This window comes from Phyllobates terribilis, unplaced genomic scaffold, assembly GCF_046119375.1.
Source record: "Phyllobates terribilis strain yellow unplaced genomic scaffold, ASM4611937v1 Scaffold_63__1_contigs__length_7903474, whole genome shotgun sequence".
NCBI classification, from domain to species: Eukaryota; Metazoa; Chordata; class Amphibia; order Anura; family Dendrobatidae; genus Phyllobates; species Phyllobates terribilis.
In genome coordinates, this window is record NW_027362823.1 from 7,168,761 (window position 1) to 7,183,553 (window position 14,793).

The 14,793-nt window shown below is 43.9% G+C and overlaps 3 non-coding genes and 1 pseudogene across 3 annotated transcripts; all 4 read right to left on the reverse strand.

The window, feature by feature from the left end:
- Positions 1-4,732: 4,732 nt before the first annotated feature.
- On the reverse strand, positions 4,733-4,924 carry LOC141192549 (U2 spliceosomal RNA). The gene has a single exon (XR_012265922.1). It is a non-coding gene; the product is annotated as a U2 spliceosomal RNA (small nuclear RNA).
- A 1,114-nt stretch (positions 4,925-6,038) lies between these two features.
- LOC141193123 (U2 spliceosomal RNA) lies at positions 6,039-6,229 on the reverse strand. Its single transcript, XR_012266420.1, has one exon. It is a non-coding gene; the product is annotated as a U2 spliceosomal RNA (small nuclear RNA).
- Positions 6,230-7,344: 1,115 nt separating this feature from the next.
- LOC141192532 (U2 spliceosomal RNA) lies at positions 7,345-7,517 on the reverse strand (annotated as a pseudogene).
- Positions 7,518-14,318: 6,801 nt separating this feature from the next.
- On the reverse strand, positions 14,319-14,509 carry LOC141193068 (U2 spliceosomal RNA). The gene has a single exon (XR_012266366.1). It is a non-coding gene; the product is annotated as a U2 spliceosomal RNA (small nuclear RNA).
- Between the last annotated feature and the right edge of the window lie 284 nt (positions 14,510-14,793).

The following is a 14,793-nucleotide window of genomic DNA, read 5'->3' on the forward strand; positions in this document are numbered from 1 at the left end:
GCCACCAAACGTGAGCTTGTCGTCCACCAATACACCCAGTTCTTTTTCAGTTACAGTTTTGCCCAGTGTTTTACAATTAAGCATATGATTATACATTTTATTTCCTCTGCCCAAGTGCATTACCTTACATTTATCCCCATTGAAGCTCAATTGCCATTTATCAGCCCAAGCTTCTAATTTACATAGATCCTCCTGTAATATAAAATTGTCCTCCTCTGTATTGATTACCCTGCAGAGTTTAGTGTCATCTGCAAATATTGAAATACTACTCTGTATGCCCCCTACAAGGTCATTAATAAATATGTTAAAAAGAAGCTGGCCCAATACTTACTCCTGTGGTACCCCACTGTTAACTGAGACCCAGTCTAAGTGTGTTCCATTAATAACTACCCTTTGTTCTGACGCGCCCCCAGGGCCGTGGGGTACTCGGCAGCCGGGCCTCTGGTTGCTGGGGTATATCATGGTAGCTGGCCCGGTCCGTGACCCAGGGCGGTCAGTCAAAGGGGGAGATATAGGGGATTTGTGAAAGTGTTCGTGACGCCACCTGTGGATTGCGGCTAGAGGGAGCCGCCGCTGCGGAGCAGTCCTCTGGAGCTGGTGTTACGGCAGCAGGGATGGTGTGGCTCTCCACAGGTAGAGCTTGCTCCAGGGCAGCGTGGGGTGTAATGGATGGTGGTGCAGGGGAGAGACGGCAGGACAGTCTCGGAGGAAAGACGGACACTCACAAGGGGGTAAGCTTCAGTACCTTTACTGGTGATGTTGCAGGCACGGTCCAGGGTACTCCAGGTGAAGGGCACACTTTTGGACTCTCCCCAGTGAGCGAGTATAGGGCCTCCTGATCCGTTGCTTTATTCTCTAAGCTTCTGACCTGCCTGAAGCTAGGCCTAGCTTGGTTACTGTCTCTCTTTGCACCTGCTGACCTGGTGATAGTGTTAGAACCTTGCTGTTAGGTTTTTTTTCCTTTGCTGGTCACATGACCTTGTTGGCCTATTTAATCCTGCTCCGCCCTTCTGGCTTTGCTGGACTTCATTGTATATCTACTTTCTAGCTAGCCTGTGCTCTGTATCTAGCTCTGTTAGTTTGCTTGGTCTACGGACCTCTATGTTCTATCTATTTTGTTTGTTCGTCTGTCTGCTACTATTTCTGTTAGGAGGTGTCCCATATTCCTCCCAGTCCTTAGTACTTGTAGGGATTCCCTCCCCACATCTATAGGTCTCCGTACAGACTAGATTAGGACTTTAGCAGGTCTGATCGCAGGATCAGGTTCCCTGTTACATCGTAGGGATTCAGCTGAGTCCTATAGTAGGGACAGATCTCCTCTCTTTCCTTAGCTTTGGTAGCAGAACATAACAGTAAGTCCAGCCTGCAAATTCTCTAAGGAAAGATTTTTTTTTTTGTTCCATCATGGTGTCGGTTCAGGATTTGGCTAAACACCTGCAGGGACTCTCTCTGGAAGTGGCCGAACTCCGTCAGCACGTGAGTAACTGTCCTGGAGCATATTTCTTGGAGCCTAAGGTATGTTTGCCGGATTTATTTTTTGGTGAACATCGAGAATTTTTTTCATTTAAAAATGCTTGCTTATTGTATTTTCGTTTGAGACCCAAGTCCTCTGGGGATGAATCCCAGCGCGTAGGGTTCATAATGTCACTTTTGCGCAAAGAGCCTCAGGAGTGGGCCTTTTCTTTGCAACCTAGTGATACATGCTTCAGATCAGTGGATAGTTTTTTTTCTGCTTTAGGATTATTATATGATGATCCTGACCGTGTGGCATCAGCTGAGACTGAGTTGAGACGTTTAAAACAAGGATCAGGTAATGTGGAAAAATATTGTACTCATTTTCGTCGTTGGTCCACTCAAACAGGGTGGAACGATTCTGCTCTGAAAAGTCTATTTCTTGCTGGGCTCAGTGAAAGGGTTAAAGACCTGCTAATTGCTTATCCTACACCTGAGGATTTGCAACAGGCTATGCAATTAGCTATACGGGTGGATAGAAGACTGCGTGCTAGGGTTAATGAGAGCAAATCCTCTGCTATGTCAGTTTCTGGTTATGATAATGTGTGTACTAACAGTGGTGAACCGATGGAGATTGGATCGGTGGCACCTCGCTCTCAAGAAAAAGACCGTCGTTTTTCGGAAGGCTTGTGTTTCTATTGCGGAAAATCTGGTCATTTGATTAAAGGCTGTGAGCTTCGTATGAAGAAAGAAAAAAAAATGGTCAGTCACGCCCGTATTGCCTGTTTAAATTCCAAGGGTATATTTTTAGCTGCTTCCACGATTGCTCAGGAAAAATTAATGGAATTTCGGGTGTTTGTTGATTGCGGGTCTACACTGAATGTAATTGATGGGGGATTCGTGGAAAAACTCAATTTAAAACCTGAACCTTTATCATCCCCCATTGCTGTGGTTTCTGTGGATGGCTCCCCTTTGAAGAATATTACTCTCAAGGTCTGTGAATTTCCTCTCACTATTAATGGTGTTCACCATGAGAAATTGGATTTGGTAGTGTTGAATAACTTGCCTTCTCCAGTAATATTGGGTTTGCCCTGGTTAAAATTTCACAATCCTGTACTGGATTGGTCTACCAGTGAAATTAAATCCTGGAGCCATAAATGTTATGACAAGTGTTGTAACGGGCGTATTGCAGCTTTGGATAGGGGAGAATTGCCTGTTCCTATTCAGGATTTTTGGAGAGTTTTTTCTGAGAAAGAATCGCAGGTTTTGCCTCCCCATAGAGACTATGATTGTTCTATTGAATTTGTCCCTGGAGCGATTCTTCCTAAAAGTCGTTTATTTAACCTTACTATTCCTGAGAGGAAGGCTTTGGAGGAATACATACAGACAAGTTTGGCCGCCGGTCACATTAGGCCCTCTAAGTCTCCTGTGGCGGTTGGATTTTTTTTTGTAAAAAAAAAGGACGGCGGTTTACGTCCTTGTCTGGATTTTCGTGAGATTAACAAAATTACGGTACGCAATCCTTACCCACTGCCATTGATTCCTGATCTGTTTAACCAGTTATTGGGGGCCAAGTGGTTCTCTAAAATTGACCTTAAGGGGGCATACAATCTGTTGCGCATGAAGGAGGGTGATGAATGGAAGACTGCTTTTAACACTCCTGTGGGTCATTTTGAGAATCTGGTTATGCCTTTTGGTCTTACTAATGCTCCTGCATTTTTTCAGAATCTGATTAATGACATCCTTAGACCTTTGATCGGTAAAAATGTGGTTGTGTATTTGGATGACATTTTGATTTATTCGCCAGATCTGGAGTCTCATTGGCGGAGCGTGCGTGAGGTATTACAGTTATTAATGGACAATTCGCTTTTTGCTAAGCTGGAGAAATGTGAGTTCGCTGTACAGAGAAATAGTTTTTTGGGCTACATTATCTCCAGCAAAGGTTTTGAGATGGATCCGGTTAAGGTTCAGGCTGTGCAGGAATGGCCTAGGCCTATTGGTTTGAAATCGATACAGAGGTTTTTGGGTTTCGCCAATTACTATAGAAAATTCATAAAAAATTTTTCTAGTATTGTCAAACCTCTGACTGATCTCACCAGGAAAGGTGCTGATGCGGTTCAGTGGTCTTCTGAGGCCATTGAAGCTTTTGTGTATCTCAAGGAGAGGTTCACCTCTGCTCCCATCCTTATGCAGCCTGATGTTACTAGGCCGTTTTTGGTTGAGGTTGATGCTTCCTCTGTGGGGGTTGGCGCAGTATTGTCTCAGGATAACGGGGATGGATTACATCCCTGTGCCTTTTTTTCAAAAAAATTTTTCGGAGACTGAATTGAATTACGATATTGGTAATCGGGAATTATTGGCTATTAAACTCGCATTTGAACACTGGCGCCACTTCTTGGAAGGTGCGGAATTTCCCGTTCAGGTTCTTACGGATCATAAAAATCTGATATATCTTGATGCTGCCAAGCGCCTGAATGCCCGTCAGGCTAGGTGGGCACTGTTTTTCTCGCGGTTTAATTTCTCCGTTACTTACATCCCTGGTACTAAGAATGTTAAGGCGGATGCCTTGTCTCGCAGTTTTTCTCCCATAGTCGGTGCTGAGAAAGAGGAAAACATTTTACAAGAAGGTGTTGTGATAGCTGCTTTAGACTCCGTTTTGGAAGATGAGATTCTTAAAGCTCAGGAGAATGCCCCATCTAACACTCCTCATGGGAGGTTGTTTGTGCCTGGGACCTTTAGGAGAGATTTGTTTGTTGAGTGTCACGAATCTCGGTTGGCAGGTCATCCCGGAATCTCTGAGACCAAGAGACTGGTGGGTCGCAGTTTTTGGTGGCCTGGATGGCAGAAGGAAGTCATTAAGTGGGTGCGCCAATGTACTATATGTGCTAGATCTAAGTCCTCACATACTCCTGCTGCGGGGTTACTTTGTCCTTTGGAGGTCCCCAGTGCTCCTTGGACACATTTGGCTATGGACTTTATAACTGACCTTCCCCCCTCTGAGGGTTTTACTGTCATCTGGGTGGTCGTGGACCGTTTTAGCAAGATGTGTCACTTGGTTCCCTTCGTCAAACTGCCCTGCGCTAAAACTCTCGCTAAGGCCTTTGTCAAGGAAATTGTCAGACTTCATGGCGTTCCTACTGACATTGTTTCTGATAGGGGTCCTCAGTTCGTGGCTCGTTTTTGGCGTGCCTTTTGTGACAGGTTGGGAATTCATTTGTCGTTTTCGTCCGGATATCATCCTGAATCTAATGGCCAGACAGAAAGGAAAAACCAGGATGTTGAGCAGTTCTTGCGTTGTTTTGTGGCAGACAATCAAGAGGGGTGGTCTGAGTTTCTGCCACTTGCCGAATTTGCTCTGAACAATCATACATCAATCATTTAATATATGGTCCCCAGATAGGGGACGTATCAGATATTAAACTGATAAGAACAGATACTACACTTGATCTTAGCCAAAAGGCCGAGAAGCGATAACCAGAATTGGTTTCAAACTACGGAGCCACCCAAGGATCCTGAAAAGTCCATTTGTGGAGATGAGCTCCTGGACTCCCGTTAAGAAGACATGTTGTCAACCTCTAGATCCCTTACATGCCTGCACTTTTCGGCTTGCTGCTGCTGCAATCCACGCGTTTTAGATCTGCATAACTCCACCTCTTTAAACACAGCACCTTCACCCCCTGCTGTTCCCACCCGCCTCAACACCGTTGGAAGGGAGGAGAACCAATTAAGGGGGGGGGTGGGGTGGAACGAGCAGCTGTCTACCCTTAGCAGGAGGGCTCCTGATTACATACCTCTCCTGCTGCTGCTGCTGCTGGCTGTCCAGCAGCAGACTGAAGGTGGCTGCTGCTGTGCACAGGTATATAAAGGCTCAGAGCCTATTATGACACGCGCAGCCAGCGTTCCATTGCCACATTCCATCTACTGCAGGCAGGATACCTGGCTGGCTGAATGTCGCTGAGAAGCTCACAGAGACCGCCATAAGCAACAGTTTAACAGAATGCCACAGACTAATCAACCAAACTTTTTGGGTTGGGTTCTCTTTTATAGTCTGCAGGCATTAAATGAAAGAAGTCAGTGTTCCAGCAGAAGGAGACAACGTTTCAGAAAAGGCATTGTAGCAAACCAAAAAAGAAATTTTAAGCGCAGCAGAGTAACCAGCGCACATACCTGTTAGCTCAGGTGAGTTTAAAAGGCTGCTGTTGATAACAAGGGCATTTGCTAAATAGATGGTGTGTGTGCAACAATATACTGAAAGGTCAATTATATTGTGCAGCTTATCTCACCACCTGTAGTTATTTAGGTGAAAGCTCCAAAATGCTTGCCTAATATGTCTGTTTATCCAAAAGGAAGTAAAAAGGGAGAGCTAGAAAGATAGCATTGCATCACATTACATGGCAATGCAATGCACAGTTGCTGAAGTTGAACCAAAATGACCTTGTAATCTGGCTTCTGCAACTTTGAACATGAAAAATCCAATGAGGAGAAGAAAAGCAAAGCCAAGAGTCCATCCCAAAATCCGACAAACAAGCAAAATGAACAAAAAACATTGAATTCAATTCTTTCTGATTTTAGAAACTGCATTAAAGAAGGGGTGCACCGGTCCTGGAGATACTGCAATACCAGGTCAATGCGTGGAGTGGACAGAGCAAGCTCTTTTTCCATCTCCCTGTTCTAAAAATCCATTTAATATATGATCCCCAGATAGGGGACGTATCAGATATTAAACTGATAAGAACAGATACTACACTTGACCTTAGCCAAAAGGCCGAGAAGCGATAACCAGAATTGGTTTCAAACTACGGAGCCACCCAAGGATCCTGAAAAGTCCATTTGTGGAGATGAGCTCCTGGACTCCCGTTAAGAAGACATGTTGTCAACCTCTAGATCCCTTACATGCCTGCACTTTTCGGCTTGCTGCTGCTGCAATCCACGCGTTTTAGATCTGCATAACTCCACCTCTTTAAACACAGCACCTTCACCCCCTGCTGTTCCCACCCGCCTCAACACCGTTGGAAGGGAGGAGAACCAATTAAGGCGGGGGGTGGGGTGGAACGAGCAGCTGTCTACCCTTAGCAGGAGGGCTCCTGATTACATACCTCTCCTGCTGCTGCTGCTGCTGGCTGTCCAGCAGCAGACTGAAGGTGGCTGCTGCTGTGCACAGGTATATAAAGGCTCAGAGCCTATTATGACACGCGCAGCCAGCGTTCCATTGCCACATTCCATCTACTGCAGGCAGGATACCTGGCTGGCTGAATGTCGCTGAGAAGCTCACAGAGACCGCCATAAGCAACAGTTTAACAGAATGCCACAGACTAATCAACCAAACTTTTTGGGTTGGGTTCTCTTTTATAGTCTGCAGGCATTACATGAAAGAAGTCAGTGTTCCAGCAGAAGGAGACAACGTTTCAGAAAAGGCATTGTAGCAAACCAAAAAAGAAATTTTAAGCGCAGCAGAGTAACCAGCGCACATACCTGTTAGCTCAGGTGAGTTTAAAAGGCTGCTGTTGATAACAAGGGCATTTGCTAAATAGATGGTGTGTGTGCAACAATATACTGAAAGGTCAATTATATTGTGCAGCTTATCTCACCACCTGTAGTTATTTAGGTGAAAGCTCCAAAATGCTTGCCTAATATGTCTGTTTATCCAAAAGGAAGTAAAAAGGGAGAGCTAGAAAGATAGCATTGCATCACATTACATGGCAATGCAATGCACAGTTGCTGAAGTTGAACCAAAATGAGCTTGTAATCTGGCTTCTGCAACTTTGAACATGAAAAATCCAATGAGGAGAAGAAAAGCAAAGCCAAAGAGTCCATCCCAAAATCCGACAAACAAGCAAAATGAACAAAAAACATTGAATTAAATTCTTTCTGATTTTAGAAACTGCATTAAAGAAGGGGTGCACCGGTCCTGGAGATACTGCAATACCAGGTCAATGCGTGGAGTGGACAGAGCAAGCTCTTTTTCCATCTCCCTGTTCTAAAAATCCATTTAATATATGGTCCCCAGATAGGGGACGTATCAGATATTAAACTGATAAGAACAGATCCGTTTTCAAACAAGCTTTATTTAAATCAGACATACATCATAAATTACAAACAAATCACAAAGACTTGAATAAAATATGACATAAAACAAATACAAGGTCAGATTTAAAAAGCGCATAAAAGCATAAAAAGCATAAAACACAGTTTTGCATATAATTTGCATAAATAAATACATATGTCAAATGCAAACACCATAGCTTTTTAACTTTATCTTTTTACAATCAGGTAGTATGAAAACTTTTCACAAAGAACATATCCGATACAATATTTGAAACAAATCACAAATACTGGAATAAAATATGACATAAAACTAATACAGAGTCAGAATTAAAATGCACTTAAAAGCATAAAAAGCATAAAACACAGTTTTGCATATAATTTACATAAATAAATACATATTCCAAATTTGCAAACACCATAGCTTTTTTGCTTCATTGATTCCCATCTTTTTACAATCTCTCAGGTAGTATGTAAACATTTCACAAAGAGCAAGCCCAATACAATCTTTGACAGGAATAAATTCACGTTTAAACAATAATATATTGCGCACTTTCCATAAAGCTTCTTTTAAACAGTTTATTATAAGCCATGCGACTCGTGCTTGTTTCATGGTTGGGCATTTAATTATCCCATATATTATAATGTCACAATTAAGGGTTTGTATACCACATATCCATTTTAGGAGGGTGCCCACCGTCTGCCATAGCTCTTGTGCGTAGGGGCAATCCCACAGTAAATGAAACACTGACTCGTTTGGGGCGCATCTTTCTCTGGGACATCTAGCACTAGCCACCAGCCCCCTATGATGCTGAAAAGCTCTCGTAGGGAGACATTGGTGAACAACCTGCCAAGCTAAATCCTTTTGTGAGTTGCTAAGTGCAGGACAGGCCACGTTGTTCCACACCAGGCGGCACCTGGAGATGGAAAAATTAGACACATCCTCCATCTCCTCATGTCCCTTACAAATAACTGTTAACTTACGTTGATCAAATAAAAGCTGACGATCAACTTGGGTCAGATCATATTCTGAAATGACCTTCTCCAAGATCTTGTAATGCTTAGGGGGAGATAAGAGAAAAGGACAATTAACAGTCATACTGAAGTTCAACTTTCGGAAAAGAAACCCAGTTGTATATCTAAGAAAACAAGAGAAAGCCCCAACATTATTCAAGCTTTTGCAACAAAATACAAAAAACTTGATAAATAAAAACAATTTTAAATCAGGGAACCCTTTACCCCCATTTTTCTTGCTTTTACATACCACCTCCCTCCTCAATTTCTCCATTTTGGATCCCCACAGAAAATAAAACATGGGCTTCATAAGTCTTTTAAGATACAGAGAATTAGGGGGAAAAACCATAGCGGCATACAAAATGATAGGAAGCAAAACCATTTTAATTACAAGAATCTTGCCCTCCATTGTTAGTTTTCGAGTTTGCCATAAAGAGATCTTCTGATTTAATTTATTCAAAACCAAATCCCAGTTTTCAATACCATCATTAGCAGGATTAAACAAGACACCCAGGATCTTGATTCCTACTGTTTGTGTGGGAACCCTAGGCGGATCTGACTCCCATTGACCCATAATCATACAGTCACATTTATTTATATTCAACTTAAACCCAGACCCAGCACTAAAAATTTCAGTAATTAGAATTGCTCTGTTAATAGATGCTGAGCTAGTGCCATATACAGATATGTCATCCATATATCCAATGGCTTTAACTTGTTGTCCACCCCCACCCGGAATAAAAATGCCCCTAACCACCTTGTCCCGACGCAGCAGGCACAACAGTGGCTCAATGGAGCAGACAAATAAAAGTGGGGACATGGGGCAACCTTGTTTAACACCGGAAAGAAGCTCCACCTCTCTAGTTAAAAAACCATTGACTAAAATCCGGGCAGATGACTGTTTGTATAAAAGCGCAATTTTCTGAATAAAAGAATCAGGGAACCCCATCTTTCCCATAACTTTAAAAAGATAAAAGTGGGAGACCCTATCAAACGCTTTCATAAAATCCAAAGATAAAATAGCTAGTGGCTGTTTTCTATCTTTTTGAAACCAGATAAGATCACGAATTAGGTTTAGATGCTCCCAGATTGATCTCCCGGGGACACCACACACCTGATCTGGATGAATTACATTTTTAATAACTGCTTTAAGACGACCAGCAACAACTTTAGCTAAAATCTTCTAGTCTGTATTTAATAGTGAAATAGGCCTCCAATTCTCCAACTTTGATTTATCACCTTTCTTAAAAATTAATGTAATCATACTTTTACGCCATGAATATGGTAATAAATCAGCCTTAGAGGCTTCACAAACTACTTGTATAAAATCCTCCTTAATTAGATCCCAAAAGCAAAGATAAAATTCAATAGGAAGGCCATCTGATCCAGGAGCCTTACCTTTATTAAAACTCTTAAGGGTCTCTTCAATTTCACTGGGTAAAAGTTCTTTAGCTAAAAAAATCTGGTCATCTTTATTTAAAAACTGGGATAAAACATTAAGATTCTCTGTAAAAGCAGGTTCATCAACATTTTTAATACTAAAAAGATCTCTATAAAAATTAGCAGTATGCTCTAAAATGCCCTCAGTGGAAGATTGTCCTTCTAGCTCAGTAATCACTTGTTTTTTGTCACTCATTTTTTTAAAGAAAAACCTTGAGCAGGTCTCACCCTCTTCCAAATATTTCACACGGGTATTAAATATAATTTCTTTACCCTTTTGTTCCAGGAATTTTTGGATTTCTGTCTGGATCTTGGCAATCTCATCATCCACACCAGGTACTCCCCACCCCTTAAGCTTAAGGAGAGTTTGCATCCTGACATTAAAATCTTTAAAACATTTCCTTTTTTCACGTGCCTTCCTTTTACCAATTTTAATAAAAAATTCTTTAATACGGGTTTTAACACACTCCCACCACCCCAACATACTCTGATTTGGGTGTTTCCGTCTTCTCCAACTCTCATACTTTGCATAAAACTCCGCCCTTACCAGTTCGTCTTCTAATAAGAGCACATTCAATTTCCACATACCTTTTCCAACTTTTGCTTCCTGTGGAGTTTGCAATACATTGTATAGTAATACATGATCAGAAAAAATATTTTCTATTAGACCAGCATTCTTAGGTTTAAAAACATCAGAAGAGGAAAAAATAAAATCAATACGAGATGACATCCCTCTACCCCTCCATGTATGCCCAGGGTCAGTAGGGTAGGACTTTCTCCAAGCATCTAATAATTTGAGGTCCGTTGTCAAATGTTTTAACAGACTGGATGTTTTGTCTGTTCTTCCATTAGTATCACCTCCACTCCTCCCCTCCCCCAACATGACACAGTTAAAATCCCCTCCCACTATCACAGGGGACGGACCTGATAAAAACAAAGGGATGACATTAAAAAGGGAAGCACGCTCATTTTTCTCTGGGGATGCATAAACATTAATAAGACGACAGGTAAAACCATTTAAAATAACATGAGTTGATAAGGCACGACCTGGAACTATTTCAGTGATGGATAAAACATTAACATTTTGACATTTGAATAAAATCCCAACCCCGGCAGCTTTATTTTCATTGGACCCTGACCAAATAGAGGGTCCTGCTGACCAGTCCATTTTTAAGTTGGGGTATGACAAATCGTGATCAATACCGCATTCTTGCAGGAAAAAAATGTCAAAGTTAAGAGTCATTAACCAAGCAAACAAAGCAGCCCGTCTAACAGGGCTCTTTAGGCTTCTCACATTTAGTGAGGCAACACGGATTTCTGCCATGTTAGGTGTTTTTTATTGATTCATTATACTCTGAATCTGAATCAATAATTTGTGACAGAGAAGGTGAAGGAAGGGATGACACAGTTCGTAAACTGTCCGTTTCATCTGAGTCCGTGAAATCCTCAATTAAGTTAGTCCCCTCTGGGCTGAGAATTTTTGCAGCACTAGATAGAAAGACTTTACGGGACATCTGAGGCAGGTTATGCTCCTCCTGCGCCTCTTCACGACTTCTCTTACCACTGGCGCTGAGATCCATCCGATCCTCCGAATCCACCCGATCCTCACCAGGCACTGCAGCAGGTGGAATACCCGCAGACCCTCCAGGAGCACCAAGGGACATCATCTCCGGAGCAGGATGACCATCAGGACCAGCAACAGGTTCACCAACCACTGCACGACCTCTATCATCCAGGCAGGCAACAGGACATCCATCAGGAATGGTTCCAGGACATCCATCTGGACTGGCATCAGGACATCCATCTGGACTGGCATCAGGGCATCCATCTGGGTTGGCATCAGGACATCCATCTGGATTGGCATCAGGGCATCCGTCTGGATTGGCATCAGGGCATCCGTCTGGACTGGCATCAGGGCAGACATCTGGTCCAACATCTGTGCTGGCATCAGCAGGGGTATCTGGATGGACATCTGGATTCGTACCAACAGCTCCAGATTTTCGCCTCTTTTTTGGTTCCCTCTCATTTCCGCTCTGAGAAGGTGCCATCTCCCCACCAGGTGAAACCTGGACCCCTGCAGGAGTAGGCAAAGGCGTGACCTCGGCTACAGAGGCCGGGTTTTTCCGCAAAGGTACCGACAGAGCATCGACTGAGTCAGACTGTTTTTGACCTTTAGTAATGTCCACAAAGCTTTTTCTGGGGTCACCCGGGCTGACCCTGCTGGCATCAGCAGGAACTCCTGCGGAACTAGCCGCAGGCGCCCGAGAGCCACCACGAGACCTTGTCCGCATCGGACAATTACTGAACAGGTGAGTAGACATTCCGCACCCACTGCAGGTCTTACTGTTCTTACAGTCCTTTGAGGCATGACCCCATTGTCCACAGTTGTGGCACTGACTCATCCGCTCGTTCTTACAATCGCTCTGTATGTGACCAAGGTCACCACACCTACGACACCTGAATGGTTGTCCATCATAGAAGAGGTAGCCATGGTCTCTTCCCAGCACCACTGTGGAGGGGGGGTGCATAAGGCCTTCTACACCCCCAGGGTCAAGTCTGAAGCGTACCATAAAGCGTCGTTTCCCATTCCAGAAACCACTCCGACCTTTGACGTTCCCCGTAAATCTGACAGATGTACAATATCTGCTCAGAAAAAGCTCAATATCATCTGTGGACACATGGGGGTTAAACATGTATACCACAAGGGGAACGTCAACTCCGCCATAGAGACCCGTAAAAATCACTCCGTCCAACAGCTTGCTGTTACGGTGGCCCTTAACGCATTCGTAAAAGTGCTGGCAGGCAACCTTGGTCGAGAACGTGAGAATATATGTACTCTGCCCCTTCTCCTGCAGGCAGTAAACATCATGATCTTTCACGTTCAACAGATCTCTCAAAATCTGTACATAGAACTCACGGGGGTTGTCATATCCGACGTGGTTTGCTGGAACCTCGATACGCACCGAGTTCCTGATCTGGCCGGAGCCAGTGGAAAATTGAAATGAACAAGGCATCTCACCAAAGTGGCAAAGGCTTACCGTCACCACGGGCTCGGCCTTTCGCCTGGGGATCGCAACTTGTTGCCCGGGGACTAAGCCAGCTCCCTAATAGCAGCAGGGGGGTGAAGTCCCACCAAAAGGTGAGACGATCCCCCCAGGCCAAGGAGCCGGGTACCCCGGGCACCTCTCAGCCAAGACCAAGGCAGCAACCGTTAGATCACTGCACCTGATCTCAGCCAAAAGGCCGAGAAGCGATAACCAGAATTGGTTTCAAACTACGGAGCCACCCAAGGATCCTGAAAAGTCCATTTGTGGAGATGAGCTCCTGGACTCCCGTTAAGAAGACATGTTGTCAACCTCTAGATCCCTTACATGCCTGCACTTTTCGGCTTGCTGCTGCTGCAATCCACGCGTTTTAGATCTGCATAACTCCACCTCTTTAAACACAGCACCTTCACCCCCTGCTGTTCCCACCCGCCTCAACACCGTTGGAAGGGAGGAGAACCAATTAAGGCGGGGGGTGGGGTGGAACGAGCAGCTGTCTACCCTTAGCAGGAGGGCTCCTGATTACATACCTCTCCTGCTGCTGCTGCTGCTGGCTGTCCAGCAGCAGACTGAAGGTGGCTGCTGCTGTGCACAGGTATATAAAGGCTCAGAGCCTATTATGACACGCGCAGCCAGCGTTCCATTGCCACATTCCATCTACTGCAGGCAGGATACCTGGCTGGCTGAATGTCGCTGAGAAGCTCACAGAGACCGCCATAAGCAACAGTTTAACAGAATGCCACAGACTAATCAACCAAACTTTTTGGGTTGGGTTCTCTTTTATAGTCTGCAGGCAATAAATGAAAGAAGTCAGTGTTCCAGCAGAAGGAGACAACGTTTCAGAAAAGGCATTGTAGCAAACCAAAAAAGAAATTTTAAGCGCAGCAGAGTAACCAGCGCACATACCTGTTAGCTCAGGTGAGTTTAAAAGGCTGCTGTTGATAACAAGGGCATTTGCTAAATAGATGGTGTGTGTGCAACAATATACTGAAAGGTCAATTATATTGTGCAGCTTATCTCACCACCTGTAGTTATTTAGGTGAAAGCTCCAAAATGCTTGCCTAATATGTCTGTTTATCCAAAAGGAAGTAAAAAGGGAGAGCTAGAAAGATAGCATTGCATCACATTACATGGCAATGCAATGCACAGTTGCTGAAGTTGAACCAAAATGAGCTTGTAATCTGGCTTCTGCAACTTTGAACATGAAAAATCCAATGAGGAGAAGAAAAGCAAAGCCAAAGAGTCCATCCCAAAATCCGACAAACAAGCAAAATGAACAAAAAACATTGAATTCAATTCTTTCTGATTTTAGAAACTGCATTAAAGAAGGGGTGCACCAGTCCTGGATATACTGCAATACCAGGTCAATGCGTGGAGTGGACAGAGCAAGCTCTTTTTCCATCTCCCTGTTCTAAAAATCCATTTAATATATGGTCCCCAGATAGGGGACGTATCAGATATTAAACTGATAAGAACAGATACTACACTTGATCTTAGCCAAAAGGCCGAGAAGCGATAACCAGAATTGGTTTCAAACTACGGAGCCACCCAAGGATCCTGAAAAGTCCATTTGTGGAGATGAGCTCCTGGACTCCCGTTAAGAAGACATGTTGTCAACCTCTAGATCCCTTACATGCCTGCACTTTTCGGCTTGCTGCTGCTGCAATCCACGCGTTTTAGATCTGCATAACTCCACCTCTTTAAACACAGCACCTTCACCCCCTGCTGTTCCCACCCGCCTCAACACCGTTGGAAGGGAGGAGAACCAATTAAGGCGGGGGGTGGGGTGGAACGAGCAGCT